Source organism: Cavia porcellus, unplaced genomic scaffold, assembly GCF_034190915.1.
Source record: "Cavia porcellus strain 051 isolate PalLab524CR breed Dunkin Hartley unplaced genomic scaffold, mCavPor4.1 scaffold_11, whole genome shotgun sequence".
NCBI classification, from domain to species: Eukaryota; Metazoa; Chordata; class Mammalia; order Rodentia; family Caviidae; genus Cavia; species Cavia porcellus.
The window spans coordinates 12,888,169-12,908,054 of NW_026947494.1; the positions used below are offsets into that span (position 1 = coordinate 12,888,169).

Here is a 19,886-nt window from a genome sequence, read left to right on the forward strand (position 1 = left end):
GACAAATTCACAGAGATGTTAATGTGCTTTTAAAAATTAATAAGCTTAATTTCAATTAAAAGCAAGCCAAGGATACAAACACATAATTCCACACCCACAGGCACAGATACACTATGGTCCATAAGCACAGGAGACCATGCATAACTTCATTAGTAATCAGAGAAATGAAAATTCAAATAACAAAATAGGTTTGTATGCAACACCAACAATTTCATTCATTAATAATTAATTACTTATAATTTTCGTAGCCATGAGGAGTGGAGAATTCCACTACAATGCCAGTGGGACATTCCTACCAGCAAGAAGCTGCTGGTATGCAGACTTCCACATCCGACTAAGCACTACAGTGATACACCAACATGTCACCAGATCATGTTTACGATACTAAGGAAATGCAAACTACTTAATGTTCCTCAGTAGGAAAAGTGTTGAGAAAATCGTCAGATTCATTCTAACTATTATAATGTGCTCCACATGTCCTGCTAGAAGACTGTCAAGTGAATGAGAGAGCAAAACAAGGTACAGAGATGTTTTCCATTGAGGGGAAAAAAAATAGTACAAAGGCCCAGACACACAGTGAACACATACAGATGCATTTTCCACAAGTCCGAGGAGGCTATGAGCCATTCCTGTCCCAGGGATTGCCACCAAGAAGCAAATGGATCAGGGTGGTCTTGAGAGGAGAAAGAAGAGGGTTCTCATTTTACTCTATTGATTTTCGTATCATTTCAAGTATTTAAATTAAACATGCATTTTAATATTATGCCCTCCTGAATTACTTGTATGGCTAAAAGCAATTTAGTAAATTAAAGGATTTACTCCAAATCCCACAGTTGGCCTGTGGTACCTCAGGAACCAAGACTCTGGCGCCCTCACTGATTGGAAGGCAGTGTTCTTTCCATTCTCCCAAATTGATTTAAACTTTCCTGTATCCCAGAGAGTATAATCCATCTGGTAAATGTCCACATGAAATAAAACCAAAGCACCTCAAAGTAGGACACATCCTTCTAAATCAATCATTCTTGCAGCACTTGAAGTGTGCCATTCTTATTAAGCACTTGGCAAGGCGCTTGACACATTAGGAGCCAGTAAAAAGCAGCTATGTTATTGTCAGTAAGTCTCTCCAGCAGTAGTTACTGTGTGCAACGTGCACTTTATAATGAACGGTTTCTTTCCTGAACTAACAAAGTTCCACCACAGTCAGAGAGTAACTCCACGAGGAGATGTCCAAAGATATCTTAGCCTCCCACTCCAATCACTTTCAACTATGTTTTTAAAATACTTTCAATACTGAAAACATGTTGAGATTCACTTCTAGTTAACACTTGTCTAGTCTATACACCTTCCACAACTCTTTTCTATTCAGTCAAGCGACTTTTAATCCAAAAATATCTGTATGTATATAAAGCAACATATTTCTGTACTGATTCTGGATATATTTACTTAAAAGTTAGTGATTGCATCATTTCCCTTCTGTAAGTCATTCTGATGACACTCTGTTTTTTATCAAACGTCTAAAGAAATTACATTATTAGACTCTGATAAAAGAAATGAGCTTTTTTACTTTTAAAGTGTTGGCCAAATTTTGACCCACAATTGATAAGAAACTCTATATTACTTTTCATATAATAAAACTATCATCTACATACACTGAGCACTTTATTTGAAGTTAGTGCTTTGTTGTCAAACTATAAACACCATGAAACTTCTAGGAAATTGTTAAATTAATATGTTTAATTCACAACTTGAAATTCAGCTGCAGATTAATATAAGTGTTTCTTTCTTCACAGTAAGATTTTTGACCCAGTTTTGTACCAGCCTTATGTTGCAATATTAATAATATATATTACTTCCATACTATTGAGTAGTCTGTACATAAGGATTACACAAGACAAGTTTTAATTTACTATATTTTTATCCCATCTAGTACCTTATGATTCAATGCTGAGGGTCACTTCACAAATAATATAAGCCATTTTTCCTATATGTCAAAAACTGATGAAGATTATCATCTTCTCTGTTAAATTAAAACATATATGCCACCAAAATAGCTGACCATAAGCTAATTGTACAAATTTAAGTAATTATTATATTTAGCTTTTTAAATACCTTCTGAAATTTATTTTATCCTAGAAATGTTTCAATTTTTGACAAGGTGAAAGTATTATTTGTACATTTGTGTGTCAAATGTGGTATATTTATGTATTTGTTTATTAATGAAAAATTCCTCCCAGGGCTCCCCATTTAAAATGGGTGTAAAATAAACTTTAGGTTAAAAAACTATAAAAGACCAAGCAGGTTACTGCCTAATGAAAAGGGCTCAATTCATCAAGAAGATATAACAATTGTAGTAAATATATATGCACCTAATAGCAGAGTTTCTAAATATATAAAGCAAATACTGATAAGCTTAAAGGAAGACACAGATAATAATATCATTATAATAAGGAAGTTCAATAGCCCCACTTTCATCATGGACAGTACATTCAACTAGAAATCAATAAGGAAGCATCAGATTTAAGCATCAGATTTCAACATAATAAACCTAAACAAATCTGCACAGAATTTTCCATCCAAAAGCAGCAGAATATACATGATTCACAGGGACACAAGAGACGTTTTCCAAGATAGATTACATTAGACCTCTGAACAAGTCTGAAAAATATCAAAAAATATTCAAATAATGCAAGTATCTTTTCTAGCCACAATAGTAAGAAACTAGAAATCAGTAATAGGAGGAATTTCAGAAAAGTAAAACCATGAGGAAATTATATAACATGATCTGGAACAACTAATGAGTTAAAGAAGAAATTTTAAAAGAGATTAAAAAATACTTTCAGATAAAGGATAATGGAACCTCAGCAGCCCAGCATTTATGGGATGCAGCAGAAGCAGCTGTAAGAGTGACATTTGTAGCAATAAAGGCCTAATCCCAAGAAGACCTCAAACAATTTACCATTTTACCTCAAGGAACAAGTATGAGAAGAAAATATGCCCAAAATAAGTAAAAGAACAGAAATAATAAAGATTAGAGAAAAATAAATGAAATAAATACACGAAAAATAACTAAGTCAACAAATTTTTAATTAAGCTAAGAAAAAAAGAAAAAAAATGAGAAACCAAAGAGACCTTCCAAATGATGCTACCAAAAAAGCCAAGGATCAAAAGAGACTGCTTTTGGCAATCAGATGGCAGCAGATTTGATAACCTGGAAGAAATGCATTAATTCCTAGACACATAACTACCAAGACAGAGTTACAAAGAAATTGAAGGTCTTAACAGACCAATTGTATTAGTCCATTCCCATTGCTGGGACAAATTGTCCAACACCCACAGTTTAAAAGAGGAGTTTATTTTGACTCATGTTTCAGAGGGTCCATTCCATGGCCAGTTACCTCAAAGGCAGAGACAGCACGGTGGGAGGGTCTGGCAGAGGCCAATGCTCAATCCATGACATCCAGGAAGCAGAGGGAGAAGAAAAGAGCTGAGGACAAAACACCCCTTTCAGGTCACACCCTCAGCACCGCTTCTAACCAGGCTCTGCCTCTGCACATGGGAGACTTGGGGGAACACATTAGATCTCAACCTCAACACCAAAAATAAGTAAGATGTTCCAATCAGAAACAAAAACTCTTCCTCTGAAGAAAAACTCCAGACCTAACAGCTTCACTGCTGAACTGTACCACACATTTAAGAAATCTCTTCCAAGAATTTGAAGAGCAAATACTCTCAAATTCATTTCCAGCATTAGCTAGATATCAAAGCAAGACAAGAACATCTCATGGAAGGAAAATTACAGACCAGTGTCCCCCAATGAATTTAGATACAAAAATACACACGAAAATACTAGTCACCAACTTCAGCTAATTCACCAACAGCTAATTCAATAAGATCAAATGGAATGTATGCAAAGGTTAAGAAACTATTTAAACACATGCAAATTTATAAATGTGATACATCATACTAAAGAGAAAAACAAAACACATAGATTCTCTCAACAGACACAGAAAAAGCATCTGAAAAAAGTCAACATTGTTTTATTATAAAAATTCAACACTAGGTAAAAAAAAAAATATATATATATATATATATAACTCAGTCCAGTAGGTTATTCATGATACACCCACAGCAGGCATCATATTCAACAGTAAAAAGTTGAGAGGCTTTTTGTCTACAATCAAGATGGGCACAAGGCTGCCTACAATCACCACTGCTACACAGCACAGTGCTGGAAGTCCTCTCCAGAGTGATTATGCAGGAGAAAAAGAAAGAGAAGCTTCCACAACAGGAAGCAAGATGTTAAACTTTTCAAGTCTACAGACAGCATGAAGATATCTACAGTCTGCCAAAAAAATGTACACATCAGGAAAATAAAAACTTGTATAAATATTTTAATGCTAAATTTATTGAAACATCATGAGATTAATACAAGTTACCTTTGGCCTGTATAATCACAAGAGGTGCTGAAAGTGGTGGTCATCAGCTTCCAGACATTTATTTGTTTAGCAAACAAATAAATGAAGTGCATACTTGGTTTTTAAGGGGACTGTATATATGTATGTGTATCCCTAAAGACTCCATCAAAAAAAAGTCAGAATAAACAAATTCAGTGAAGTTTCAGGAATCAAATCAACATGGAAAAAATTAGTACACTGCTATACACTAACAAACTATATGAAAAAATGTCCAAAATTTCCATTTACATTAACTACAAATATTAAAATACTTAAGAATACATTTGACCATGGAAGTGGAAGTTGTCTATACTGAAAATTGTAATGCACTATTAAAGAACTTGAAGAAGACGTAGAGGAAATAGTATCCTATGTTCATGGATCGGGAAAACTAATATTGTTAAAATGTTGATGCAGTGCAAAGCAATCTTCTGATTCCAGGCAATTCTTATCAAATGGCCAGTGTCTCTCTTCATTAAACATAAAAATAATTCTAAAATTCCCATTGAATCACAAACAATGTCAAATTACCAAAGGAATCTTAAACAAAAAAGAACATAGCTGGAAACATTATAATACATGAGTTCAATATATACTACAAAACCACAGTAATCAAAAAGCATTGTACTGATTTTAAAACACGTATCTAGAACAACTGATAGAATAGAGAGTCCGGAATAAACCCATGCATTTATTATCAATAGAATTTCAGTAAAGTTACCAAGAACGTGCAAAAGGGAAAGGATAGTCGCTTCAATAAATGGTACTGCAAAGCTGTACCAACATGCTCAATAATTAATTTAGACCTTTATCTCCTACCATATGCAAAAACCAAGGCAAAGTAGCCTAAGATTTAAATATTAGGCCCAACATCATAAAATTACTATGTCATAAGGGCAGACAGGAAAGATTCAGACACTTATCTAAGCAATAATAATAATTTTTTGGGTAAAACTCTAAAAGCATGACAACAACAGCAGAAATCAAATATAATTGCATAAAATTTAAAAAGGTTTGAACAGCAAAGGAAATAAAATGAAGGAACAACACACAGAATGAGAGAAAACATTTGCAATCCATATGTTTATTCAGGGGTTAATATCAAAACTACATAAGGCACCCAAACATCTGAATAATAAGAAAACCACCTGATTATAATAAGGGGTACATTGGGAGTGCTCGCCTAGCATGTGCCTGAGGTCAAATCCCAGATCAGCAAATCTTAAGGACAATGGTGATGAGGATGATGTAAGCAAATTAACAAAAATAAGCCCAGGATTTTAAATTTTCTCAAAAGGACTAACAGGTACTTGAAAACTGCCAGCAGCACTAATCATCTGGAAGATGTAAATAACCCCACCCAGTAAGTTGTCACTGTTAGAAAGACACTTACCAAAAAGACAAAAACTAACAAGCATTGACAAGGGTGTGGAGAAAAAGCAACCCTGCAAAACGGCTATTGGGAATGCAGACTGGGATGGGTCTTACAGAAAACAGCACGGAGCTTCCTGAGCAAGTAAAAAGTGAACTGCCAGCAAATCTATCCATTCTCCTACTAGGTAACCATTCAGAAGAAATGAAGTGTTTTCTTTGGTCAACCCTTTCCCATGCTTTCAGAGACTTTTGATGAGGGAGTTAGTCAACTAATAAGGAAAATGGCTACAAACCAAGTTTTTAACAGCTGGTTGTACATAATTTCTTATAAGTAAGTTACAGCCCCACTTTCTGTACACTAAATTACTCACTGATCTAAAAAGGTGTGCATATGCTTTGGACAAATAATGTTTGTGCAGTACTAATTATAAATACTTTTTAAGTGCCTTGTGGTTCTGAAATAAAATTATATTGCCCATTTAGAAAGAGAAAACCATTTGTCCCTCTTTCTTCTCTTTATTTTGTTGTCACTTCCAGGGTGCAGAGGCATTCCTAGGAATTAACAACCAACCAGAGAGAATCATCCCCCACACATCCTCCCACCAAAGACGGAGCCTGAGGAGGTGGCTGGTACCTCAATGGTTACTGCTTAATTAATGTTCTCTGGTTAGTAACTAAGAACCTAAGCTGCTTGCAAAAAATTCTTCCCTCAAGCAAGTTGCCTTGCTATCAGTAAAACAATTAGTAGCAATTTAAAAACCTCATTTTCAAATACAGTTCCTAAGTTTTACATGATGGAAATGGCTGCTCCTCTAATTCCTTTTTAAAAAATATTGCCTGAAGCAAAATAAAATGCCTTCCTTTAAAATTCTAAATCAAACAAAAGAAGCGAAACTATCATTACTGTTTCTCTTGCAGATAGCAAATAATTGGCGGACAGTTGCTTGTACATCTGTGAATCTGAAAGTGGTGCTCCTCAGAGTGTTTTACCTTGTTTAACAAAAACATATAAAATATTTGATCATCAAGACGTACATATATTTTGATGGAAATCATTAGATGTTACTGCATCCAGATATTCAACTGGCAATCAAAATGTGATTGTGCTCCCTAAATACGTTTAAATGAGTTTAACACTCTGGGCTTCACATGCTTTATGATCTTAAAGAAGTAGCTATTCCAAAAATCTCTGAACAGAGTGAAGAGCAAATGCTCCCAGATTGCAAAGTGGAATAAAGAAAACATAACACATTTCAATTCAATAAAAATCTAATCAAACAGGAAAAAAATGACATGTTTGTTCAAATAAATTAGGTAGGAAATAACACATGATAAATCTTTTTTAAAGAAATGGAATCTGGGTCAAATTTATTTTCAACTAAGATGCGAAAAGTATAGAAATATCTTTAATTTTGTGGAACCCTGTACCATGCCTAAATTCCAAGAATTTAACTGTATTCCTGGGAGACACTAGAGGGCGGAGTTGCACAGTGAAGCTCTTCCCACATCTCCCTGGGGCAGGCACAGGACACGAGATTCCTGCTCCGCAAGCCACAAAAACTATTGGCTTATTTTGGTTTAAAATATGTAACAGTTTACCTAAACTAGTAAACTACAAAAGCAATCAATGGGACATGGGAGACCTGGACAAGAGCTCTCTGGAAGACACTGTTCCTGCCAATACTCTCCTATTTCCTGTGTGTGTCCATAAATAACATCATATTCTCCAAGAAGTGACAGTCACTGTTTTTCAGAATAAAAGATCCTTAATAACCCATTAATGTTTATGGCTTTTAGGAGCTAAAAGTCTCAAGTTACGGATGACACTGTCCACCAAATTTGGGGAAATGAATATTCTCTCTGAGTTGACTAAGTACCACAAGCTTAAATAAAATGTCTCTTAAAAATTAAGTTTTCTAAAGAAGAGAAAGAAATCTTCACCTCTTAAAACTCCTTTATATTCATATTCCCTGTCAATGGCAGAAACTAAAAAAAAAAAAGGGGGGGCTATCCAGCACACCACTGCACTGATGAATGGAACCCATTTATTTCCAAGTGGATTTTGGAAGCCCAAATACCAATTTGTAGTTCCCAGAGCAATATAAAAAGTCATTTCCTCTCTTTAAATCGTTGTGTGTCTTTCACATTGGCCAAGTCCTGTATGAGCCACTTCACTGTCTCCCAATTATATTATCTTGAAAATTACAGCCTCAGACATCCATTCTCCAAATAGCCAGATTTCGGGATGACATTCAATGAGAAGACGGGCTTTTCTTCAAAACAATCCATCTCTGAAAACTGGGTTTTTCAACCCAGAAAACTTGTACTTATCTCTGGAGCAAATGGGTCTAAAATTGATCTTTCACTGGTTTTATAATCAACATATTTATAAAAATCAGCATCAAAAATAATTATAATCCTATATATACATAATTTGCCATACACATAAACTTTTATTTAACTCTAATACTCTAATAATTCTATAGACTGAATCTTGAATGTGGTAACATAATTAAATATTTTAAATAATTTTGGAGGTGTAAAACAAGCATCTATGTTTCTTAAGACTCTAAAATACGCTTTTCGCCATTCTTTTTGCCTTAATATTTGTTCAGTTGTAATGCCTTTCCCTTGTTCCTAAAACCAGTATTTTGACTCTTCACTAAAGTACACTGGATAGCAAAATAGATCAGAGAAATCAAGCCTCTACCAACCATACTATATTTCTAAACAGCTGTATATTAGAAAAGTTTTGTGAACCAAATCAAAAATTACACACTATAGTCTTTCCTCTCCAACCTGCCTAAAATTTGCACACTGTATTTCAAACATTACATGTCCCCTTCATGTATCTTTCTTTAGCACTCATTAAGTCACTAATTTGTTTGAAATTTCTACTTGTAAGTCTTTCTAGTATATATGACCTGAGGGCCCAGTTTTCACTTTTTTAATTCACTCTTGTTCATTGTCAGTGCCTACAATAGTATTTGACACCTAATAGGTCGTTAATAAATATTCACTGAGTGGTTAAATGGATGAATAAGTAAGTGGACAGACAGCAAATCCCAAGCCTACTTTACTCAATTTACAGATTCGGTTATTAATCTGTCTAAAAATATCCCCATAAATACATCCAGATTAAGATCTAACCAAACTCTGGAACACACCATGAAATAAGATTAATCATTATATCCAGTTTATTTCCATTAGTGATGACACAACCTATAGTTACTTAAGTTTTTAAATGTATTTGCTTTCTTATTTTCTGTGCCACCCCAACAATAATTTAAGTTCTAGAAGCAGAGGTCTTGCATGTTGTTTTAAGCAACTCTGTGACTCAAGGGCTCAGAACACCGACTGTTACACAGTAGTGGTTAATTTGCTGAGTAAACGGAACCATAGCAGTAACACAGAACTGACTACATAGTTCACTGTAGAAACTAACAGATGGAATATTTTGAGGTTGCTCATCTTCCAGAACAAAAATAAACACCTACTAATCCACTGCTAAATTCTGTTATATTAATAATCTCCCAACATTCCTTGTGACCTGACACCCAAAATCGGCCCTACAGGCAATTTACAGAAAAGCTGCTGTTTTCCCCATAAAGTGTAGCTCAGTAACAATTTAATCAGGTCCAAATAAAGCAATGTATCTTTTTTCCAAGTTACTTTTTTTGTGACAGACCCTGCCGCCCGGTCAATAGTAGTTCTGAGGAGGAGGGACAGGGACAGGGACAGGTCAATAGTAGTTCTGAGGTAAGGGACAAACCCATCATCGCCTGCCCTGGTATCTTTCACCAAATCACTAGAAATGCTTCAGTCTCTAAGACTCTTCTGCTCCGCAGCTTCAGAACCACGTGACCAAGAGCCCCCCAACAAATCTGAGAAAAGTTAGTTGTAATCTTGTCAGCCTAAACCTTTTGAGTTTAATGCTTGATTTGTTTATTTTTGTTTTCATCTTATTTTCAACCACTCAAATTACTAAGAAGATTTGTCCAAATCTGAAAGCAAATTTTGTAGGCAGTTTGACAGAGCAATGAGATAACCACCATGAGAGACAGCAGGAGACACATGGGAGGAAACTAAACGGTGTTTGCATTCTAAATTTCCTCTTCTAGGGTGGTTTGCTCGGGGTCCTACAGAATAATGTGCAGGCAAACACTGCCCACCTGATTCACTACTGTGCCTTCTCTCTGTAAAGGACTGGTGGTCTCACTTCCTTCTCCTTGCAGCCATACAAAAAATAAGAGTAAGGTAACATTCAAAACAGCAAGAAAAGTACAGAGCAAGGATAAAAGAAACAGTCACTGAATATCCACTACAGGCCTGGCAAACCCTGGGCTCCTCTCTACTCTAAGACTTTTATTTCCTTTATTTTTCTTAATGTACAGAATCTACTTACATATTTATGCAGACATCTGCTAGTATAACCAAGTGAAGTTAATATCAGCACAGGACAGAGAAAGAGAGAGAGAGAGAGGCAAAAGTATTTCCTGCAGCCTCTGAAACATTCCTTCATAAGACTCTCAGTAAAATCCCCCTGAAGTTCTTGAGGGATGCTATCCCAAAATCTTTTTTCCACACGTTGAACAAACCAAGACGAGCCTGTGTAAGTTACCTGAAATAGCTCCTTGCTCATTTGAACTGTTGTGTAGCCCAATGTCATGACACAAATTGAGTAGGCAGCTGACATTTGGCACAAATGCGTGACCATGTATCACAGAGCCCAAAGGGGCCTAGAATAGCAGAAGTCTAGGGGAGGATCCGCTGGTGCCCAAATTAAGCTCTTCACCACTCTCACACATAATTAGCATACCAAAAAGAGAAGCAAAGCTAAAAAGCACATTAAGGCAATGAAACTTTATTACTCTAGTAAGGAGACACTGCTCAGATATCAAGAGCCAGAACAGACTAATTGGAAAGAGATGAAAGCTGGAAAGGGCACAGGTGGTTTGATGGAAGTTTTCACAGCACGATGCACCAAAGGAAGGGATGGCAAAAGAATGCATCTTCAGGAAATTCCCTTACTGAATGCATCTTCAGGAAATTCCCTTACTGACTCGGCCTGTATGGAAATTCTCCTAGGTTTGTATTTGTTTCTTTCTTTCTTTTTTTCTTTCTTTCTTTTTTTCTTTCTTTCTTGTCCTCTCATGCAACTGTTCCTAGTCCACCTCTACTTATAGCAAACTTCATTTGGCTCTATCGTACGGAACAGCTGTTGAACGATGATGCTGTGTTATGCTCACAAGGAAGACATGGTCAGACACCTAAGGATACAGAAAATACCAGCCACAGCGCAGTTCTTCCTGGCAGAGTCCTCTGGGTCTGCCATCCATTTGCTGGTAATTGTAGGTGATTATCCACTCATCAGCCATTGCCTGCTGTGCTAAAGGGTCAGAAACGCTCTCATGTTGCCCTCCCGAGTCATCCCATTCTACTCTTAGAAGGTCTGAAAATAGAAGGAAGCTGTTTCCTTTGTCCCAGCACCTGCACATCAGTCACATTAAAGCAAAGCCACATGCTACGACAAAGCAGGAAGTGAACAGGAGGAAACAGCCTGCTCTTTGCTGCATCTCCCTGTATTGCAGCGTCGTATTCCCCTCCAGAAAAATCTTTTTTGAAGTCACATTAAAACTACAAAAACCACTCATCACAAAGACGTCCCCTTGTTTTCAGCCAGGCGGCAGATTTCACACCAAAACACTGTACCCAGCCAACGTTCTTAGCAGTGTGTCTACACCCGTGATCATACAGTAAAATTTCCGACAAATTATTCAAACTTCCTGAGCAAATGCTACATGAAGCCCTTCAACCAGTGACAATCTCAAGAAAACAAATGTGTCACACAGGGATAATTCTGCATTCACTGAATCCTTTTTTCATGACATTTTATGTTTTGAAAAGAGCAGATATGTCTCACGGGGAACTTTAAAAAAAAAGTCTTGGTTTTTAAAAATAAATTCCTCTGTTACTTTTAAGGCTTTCTGCTGTAGTGTGAAAAACTGAATATATTTGTCCAGGCAAATCCTGAATTGCATTAATAGAAGATCAACTTAAATACAAAGTTGAAAATTAATAGTCAATAGATGGTGTACATGCAGGTATGAATAATGAACAGTACTGGTCTACTTTCAAATGGATCCTCAGTGCAGAAATGACATGACCTCTATGAGTCTGATCATTTCACTAAAACACTCATTTATATATTTATTCGTGCATTCACTCCATTTATTCATGCATGATATGCACTGGGAACTTATAATATGACCAAGAAAATGAATTTTGAGCAACACCACTGTGCCACGTGATTTGTTCTAAAAATTTTTCCCACTCGTTGCCATGCTTAATAATTTGAAGTGCCAGCCTAGAACCCCAAGCAGGCTAAAATAATCTCACTTCAGACTTTCATGAAGGGATGGACACTCCCAGCCCAACTGCTGGGCTGTGGATACCCTGGGAGGATCTGCTCAGGATAGACATACAGGAGTTCTCAACAGAGCACTCCTAGACTCATAGAGACAAGAGGGTTGCTTGTTCCAGGGACAGCAGGACAATGAGGACTCATGCTGAGACGGCTCCGACTTCTGCCTCTGACTTAACTAAAGCTACTCTTGGGAATTTAGGCTCTGAGTCCAACACAACCAAGAAATTGTTGGAAGAAATAATAGCTTAATATGCAATATTAAGAAGTTAATAGCATTCTGTTATGGAACTAAAGTGGCCCGTTTTCTACATGATGCAAGTTCATTATAATTTCACTCAGAATTACAAAGAAACACAGCAATTTAGAAACACTCCACTCATGGAATTTTCTAAGAGGGCATGAAGTACACGCATCCACATCAATACTCCATACACCTGCACTACTTACTGTGCTAGGGGACAAGGCCAGCTGCCGCCGCGGCCTTCTAGTGTATCCCAAGTTTTTACACTCTTAGGTGGCTGGGTGAAGAATTGTTGAAAGGATATTGTTCTTGATTGATTACAATTGCATGGCATTCAAATTTCAGCATCTGTAAATAAAGCTGAGCTAGAACACAATCCAGCTTGTTCTTCTCTGCAGTGTCTTTCTTGGATAGAACAGTGGCTCCAAGGGCCTTCGTAGTTTAAAATACCTGGCTCCTAAGAGAAAAGGCTTGTGACCCTCTGGTTCAAGGAACAAGACACCCTGGAGCAATGGCGACATTCCCCTGCACAGAGTCTTCCTGCCACCCGAACCTGCACCAACCAACAGAATAGGTTCATGGCACTTCTGTTCAGAGGAAGTTCTCTCAGCAGGGCAAAGAGGCAAGGAGAGAAATAAAGAGATGTGTCAAAAAGAAAATACACTTTAAAAAGAGCTAGAAAATCTAAAGTGGGGGAAGAAGACTGTTCTGGAAAATATCATTCCTGGGGTTCAGTTGTCTCTAAGCTGTGCTCTATAAAGGTGAAAAACACCATAGCACAAAGCCCAAAACATGTGTCACCTTCTTTTCCTACTGTCTGAGAACCATTTGGCTTTGGGAAAATTTGTAAAATGACTGTATGTGATTTCCTATACAGTAAATAAGACGGCCACAGTACAAACAAAAGCTAATTTACATATTTCATTCAGTAGAGTGTCGGTGTCGCTCCCGGCCCGCAGGAAGAACACGCGACAGATTCTGACGGTGTGCAATCTTGCCTTTATTTGTCTCCGCGTGGGCCCCGCGAGGCCTCTGCTCTGCCACCAGCCCTTTCTTGCCGGTGGACTTTCTCTATCTCTCTCTGTGCTTCTCCCTATTTTATTTATTTTGACCCTAACCCCCGTACGGGCCACCAGATGTCGGTGTCGCTCCCGGCCGGCAGGAAAGACACACGACAAAGTCTGGCGGTGTGCAACCTTGTCTTTATTTGTCTCCGTGTGGGCCCCGCGAGGCCTCCGCTCTGCCACCAGCCCTTTCTCGCCGGTGGACTTTCTCTATCTCTCTCTGTGCTTCTCTCTCGTAGCGGGAGAGGCACTCACTTTTATAGGGTAACAGTGGCCAATCAGTTCAAAGCGCGCGATGCGGGCTGACTGGCTAACATCAGTTGTTGCTAGGCAGACTATCTTACAGAGCGGGTTGTTTAAGTCGCCAGGGCAATCAGGGGGCAGGAAGCAGGCGCCAACTTGGCTCACTCGATGGGAGGGGTAACTTAGCTCAGGCTTTGCTCTTTTCTACAGGCCTCACGTCCGCCAAGTAAAGCGACCGGTGTCGGCCGCGGCTCCCAACAGTAGAGAATCATTAATCTCAAGGTCATGGAATGCAGAGTCTTGTGTTCTGAGAATGAATACGCAAATGAAACAAACACTATTTCTAAGACAAAGCAATGGTCCCATGATGTATCCTTCGTTTGTATGACATTTCTTAGTTGCTTGTAAGATATGCCTGCATATCAGCTGAAGTATTAGATGTGAATGTTGTTTTTCAGGTATTTGGGCTCAGTCATGAAATATCTCCCCTCAGCTTGCCATTCACTACTGCACACAGAGAGAATGTTAGAGTGCAGAGGAAAAGTCAAAGCGGTGGCTCTCCATGGGGCAGGGCCACACACGTGTGGACATTTTTAAGCCACATAGCCCAGATGACTTGAATGGTTTAAAATGACTGTGCCCTGCAGATGCTGTTCATGCGCCAATGTTTTCTTAATGGCACATTCAGCATCTCAGTCCATGTCAGTGAGAATCTGTCACTTCCTTTGAGTGCATCAGTTGCGCCACGCTAACAATCAGCCCGCAAGGTAGAAATCCTTGTTTCATGGCCCACTTAGGAAAACAACGACTATGGGACCCTCGGAAAGCTAAGCAAGGTTCTATCAACGCCTTCCAAACAGGGTCAGAAGCTCTGCCTTAGGTAACCAAGGCAAACCCAATGCCAAAGTCCTCTGTAAACCAAATTCCTTTGTAAGCCTGCTACCAAGTTCTTCCCTTATTTAAATATATTGCCAATCTCAGGGATTTGGGCAGATGCATAAAAATGAAGAATAATCTCACATCACTTTGCTATCAAGGAGACTTTCCAGTCACGCCTACTACGTGAGAAGACCTGTTGGCCATTGTTAATATTTAAAGACAAAGCCGGGGCTGGGGATTTAGCTCAGCAGCATAAGTACCTGCCTTGCAAGCAGGCAGTCATGAGTTTGATCCCTGGTACTGATAAAAAAAAAGAAAAAAGGAAAAAAAAAGACAAAGCAGTACAGAAAGACCGATCCAAATGTTACAGACTAAATAAAAATGGCTGGAGGCCTAATATCCCAAAGGTGTGTGATTCACACTGGTGTCTCCATCCCTCCCCAGTCAAGTCAGAAGTCATGAGTGCTTTCCTTGGTGCTCTGGGCAGCAAAAGAGGATGGCAGGAGGTCGGGAGACACATGATTCACTTCGAGATGCTCAACCACGCCCTCTCCATGATTTCCCACCTGGAATCCCTGTGATTCCCTCACCTTCCACCTGCTGACCAGCTCCATTCAGCCCATCTGGCAGAGGACTTGCCCAAGAATAGAAGGATGGTGGCTGCCTGACTTGAGTAGTGTCCTAAGGTGACTGCATTTCAAAGCACCTCATAACTTCAACTATGAGAAGACTCCAAAAAGACATAAGCAAGCCCCAAGGTGAAGAGGGTTTGGATGGCAAATATGCTCACGTGCACTGATATCACTAAAGCTCATTATATCTGCTTTGAATAAAAGGGTGATTCATTAATTATGATAACTAATTTTGTCAGAAACCAAACTGGGTTTCCCTAAAAGCAGAGGTGAAAACTCTACGGATAAAGAATGACACTTGATCCGTGATAACCAAGATATGAAAACAACTCAATAGTCTTCATCAATGGATGAAAAAATATGGTACACTGATACAATGGAATATTATTCAACCTTAAGAAAAGCAGAAAACAAAACTAAGAATAGAAAATTCTCTCATTTGTGTCAGTATGTTTGAAGCTAGAGGGCATTATGTTAACTGCAAACCACATGATCTCACTCAGGTGGAATCTATGAAAAGTCAAACCCATTAAAGACAGGGTAGAATGGGGATTACCAGAGGCCAGGGTGGGGGAGGGGTCAGGAAAGGGAAGACACTGGCCAATCAGTACAAAGCTACAGTTAGATAGGAGGACTAAGTTCTTGCGTTCTATTGGCCAGTACAATGATGACAGTTAAGAACAGTTTATATATTTCAAAATAGCTAAAAGAAACAGCTGTCCTCATCACAAAGAAATGATAAACTTTTTAAGGTGACGGAGAAGCTGACTGGTCCAATTTAATCACTCCATGATGGAGGCGGGCACTAAAGCATCTCACACCCTAAAAATGTATGCAATTATTACTTTTGTCAATTAAAAGTAAGCCTTGAGAAAGAATGATATGGCAGAATGAAAGGAAATCAGAGGTCCTGTGAGCAGGGTGGAGGCAAGCAGAAGTCCTTCTGTCTTAGGGAACCAAATAGGTGTTCACGGTCAGAGCCCAGAGGAACATGGCCCAAACTCTCTATCAGGCACTGATCTAAGTGCGTCACATATATTTATGTTTCTGAGCCATAAAATAATGTACAGTGGCATGATCATGTCCTTTTTAAAGATGCATGAACTGAGGCGCAGAGTGTAAGTAGTTTACCTACTTACCTAGTAGCTTACTGCTATTATTTTCCATTTACATCTTTTTTTTCCTACCTGTGGGCAGCGCAATCTGTTTTTACAACAAGTTTAAGTCTCGCATCCAATAGCCATTTAATAAATGTTATTTTCTCAAAGATCCATATATCTTGAAAAAGTACTGAGACTACTGTACTCACGCACTGAAATACAGCTTAACTAATCCAAAACGTCACCAACATCTCAAAGAAAATTTGATCTTATCCGTTCTTGCGTATCACTAACTTTAGACCATATTGTACTATGAGACTCCAAACAGAATTGGCTTTCACATTTAAAATGTTATTAATGTATATAGATATGTTAATGAATCAAATGGATTCCCCAAGTAGGTAGGAAGGTAAATGCATTTTTAATTGCCTCAAATGCCTTAATTAACTCCTACCACTAATGATGTAGCAATTAAGATTTAAATATGCTGCAGAGGATATATCTGCTGCTTTCTTTTGTGTCACACTGATGAACATCACTGAAATCCAATGAAATGGGACCCAAGTTCTCAAACAATTCTAATCTCCTTAAGGAAAGCAAGTAAGCAGTGTGTTTCCCACACCACACCTGCCCCCTGGCTCTTCCTTGTCAGGCTCCCAGGGGATGATATGCTAATAATCACTTTTGAAAGTGCATCAAACAACACTGCTGGAATCCATCTTCCTATATTTTTTTTAATTTATTTGATTCTAAGCCCCAGGAGAGAAGTTATGTTGGCGGGCGCTGCTCCATCTGGACCAAATGAGGGCAAAATAGAGACAAGGGCAAGTCTGGAGGGCCTTTTCAGAGGCTATCTCCTACAATGAGTGATCCTTCTTTAAAAGAGGCTCAGAGGCACTGTTTTCTCTTCTGAATCACAATGGTTCCTGTGATTTGCTTTCACAAGAAATTACAGCAGCAGTGAAACCATGAAGAAATAAGGCAGCGGAAGTACCAAGAACAACACAAACAAATGCATTACCCTGGATTAAGGTGCCAGGTAATACACAGGTAGAAAAGAACCTCCCAGATAATAGCAGCCAACATGCAGACTCTCAGGTGATAAACGGTAGTGGGTGTTTAAACCACTAAGTACTGAGGTGGTTTGTTATATGGCAAAAGATAGTCACAAACCTTCCAAACCCTCTCAGAGATGGAGGCCAAAATCAATTCTTGCTTGCTTACCTGAAAAGTCAGAACAGACCCAGAAGCATCAAAATAGCAAGCAGGTAATGAGCAGAATGTTTTCTGACACAGAGGCTGAGACCTTGTACCCTGCAGTCAGATGGACTGTGTTTGTATCCTGGCTTTGTGTTTTGCTAAATACATGCCCAGGAGCAGCAACTGAACTTTTCTGTGATTCAGTTTCCCTCTGTATAAAGTAGAGATGATATTTCTCTCCTCACTGATTTGTTGTGAAGGCTAAATACCAGTATCTATATATGTACAGCACTTAGAACAGTGCTTCACATACAGAGTGTTTGCTAAATGTTCTCTCCTAATATTATTTACTCTACATTCTGTTCCACATGCAAGGGACCACCCGCTCACAGCAGAGGGATGGCTTTATTCTTAGGACCACACTCAGAGACATGGAAGGGAAGGAGAAGCCATAAATATGCTTTCTGTTTGATCCTGCATCATGAGGAAGGGAATCTCGACCGTGCTATGCAAATACAAATGCTGTAAATGCTAACTTCGACTGGCCACACTCCAGCAAAGGAGAAAGCTAAAACTCGGAGCCAATGCTGAGGCTGTGGGTCATCCAGAACAGCAATATTGTTCAAGCAGCCAAGGCTCATTTCAGAATAGTCCTATGTATGAGAACTCATCTTGGAAACTCTGTAACTGATTTACATTTATCAACAGTGACTTTCCATGGCTACATATTGAGTAGTCATGGAAAGTCATTTCATCCCTGCAATAATTTCAGCTATCATCAAATTCATATGAAGCTTGTTTCTAGATATTATTTTCACAGTTCACTGCAAAAGTCAGCTCGAGCTACAGATCATAACATTTATATATGTCATAACAAAATTAAGCCTAAGTGCATCAGTAATAGCAGGTTAGTGTGTGGGCTTGGGTTCTTTTTGGAGGGTGGAGGGTGAGGATCATGTTATATGCAGTTTGAGGAATTGCTTTTGTTTACATATTGAATTTTAATGAGCCAGAAGATAGTAATAGCCACTTCTTTTTTTCTGTAGAACTACAATTAGCCAATAGTATTTTGGCCAGGTTTTTATTTTTATCTTAAAATGTTTATCAAAGAGATACTTCTATTTACCTCAAAATTAACATACTCAATGAATACACAGTGTCCAAAAATTAGAGCTTTCAAAATACTCAGCCTCCCATTTTAGCTTTTGAGTGGACCTCACTGGACTTCTCACTGGAGCAACAGAACTCTCTGTTCCTTTACCTTCTCATATATCCTATTCATAAGATTGCTATAAATACAGCTACATTAACCACATCCTGACTTTTGGACATGGTTCCGTTTTTTTCAAGACAGCTATGAAGGACCCATAAACTGATACTTGAGTAGTTCAATCAATTAGAGGTTCTGGGAAAATGTGCCATGTTTGTATCTATCTGCAGCACAATGACATCACTCATCCACATTAGTTATGCTTCCTCTTTCCAAATAATTCATAGGCCTCCGGTCAGCTTGAAGAACTTCATATTTTCATTTCATGCTTGCTAATTACACCTTAAATGGCAATTATCAAAGATGCTAATTAACTGCAAACCATATGAAGGGTACATAAATTTAAACTATGAAATTTAAATTATTAATGCAGTAGCAAATCAGCTTCCAGGTTCTTCCTGCAAGAACTATGATTTTATATGTGTGCTATTTGGCTCAATGCAAACCAAATTTGGTAATTTAGACAGAAACAGGGAACATTAGATTTTATTATTATTTTATCCCTCAACTTCCCAATTCCCTCTTCCTTTTCCTTCCTTATATCTTTTGTCTCTGGGTTTTAAACCTTTTCTTGTACGTCTGCTTATTTTCTGCCCTATCTCACTAACAGATTTTATTGATTACACATAATTCTACTTTTTGAAAAGATCTCATACTTAGCACTTTACATTCCAGTAGCCTACACAAAGATCCTGAATCAGTTCCATCAGGAGAAATTAAGAGAGGAAAAAGCCCATTTTTTAGGACATTTGTGAGTTCGTGGTTTGGGGCTATTATGGGATGTCACACAAACGTTTAACAATGCATATAATTTTAACAGTATTATTGAAAGCAACTGTTGATGATAATTCTGCATGTACTATAAGGTTGGGTATAACAAAAAATGAAAGTGACCAAAACTTAACTGTGGAAAAAAATCTCACATGAAAAAGAAAGCTAAGCAGAGTGGGGTGAGGTACCCTATGATCCCAGATCACAAGAGGCTGAGGCGGGAATATCACC

At 38.2% G+C, this 19,886-nt stretch overlaps 1 protein-coding gene across 1 annotated transcript in view; it reads right to left on the reverse strand.

Annotated features, from left to right (window-relative positions):
* Marchf11 (membrane associated ring-CH-type finger 11) overlaps positions 1-19,886 on the reverse strand; it is a 114,045-nt gene that overhangs the window by 91,319 nt on the left and 2,840 nt on the right. The gene's annotated exons all lie outside the window — the stretch shown is intronic.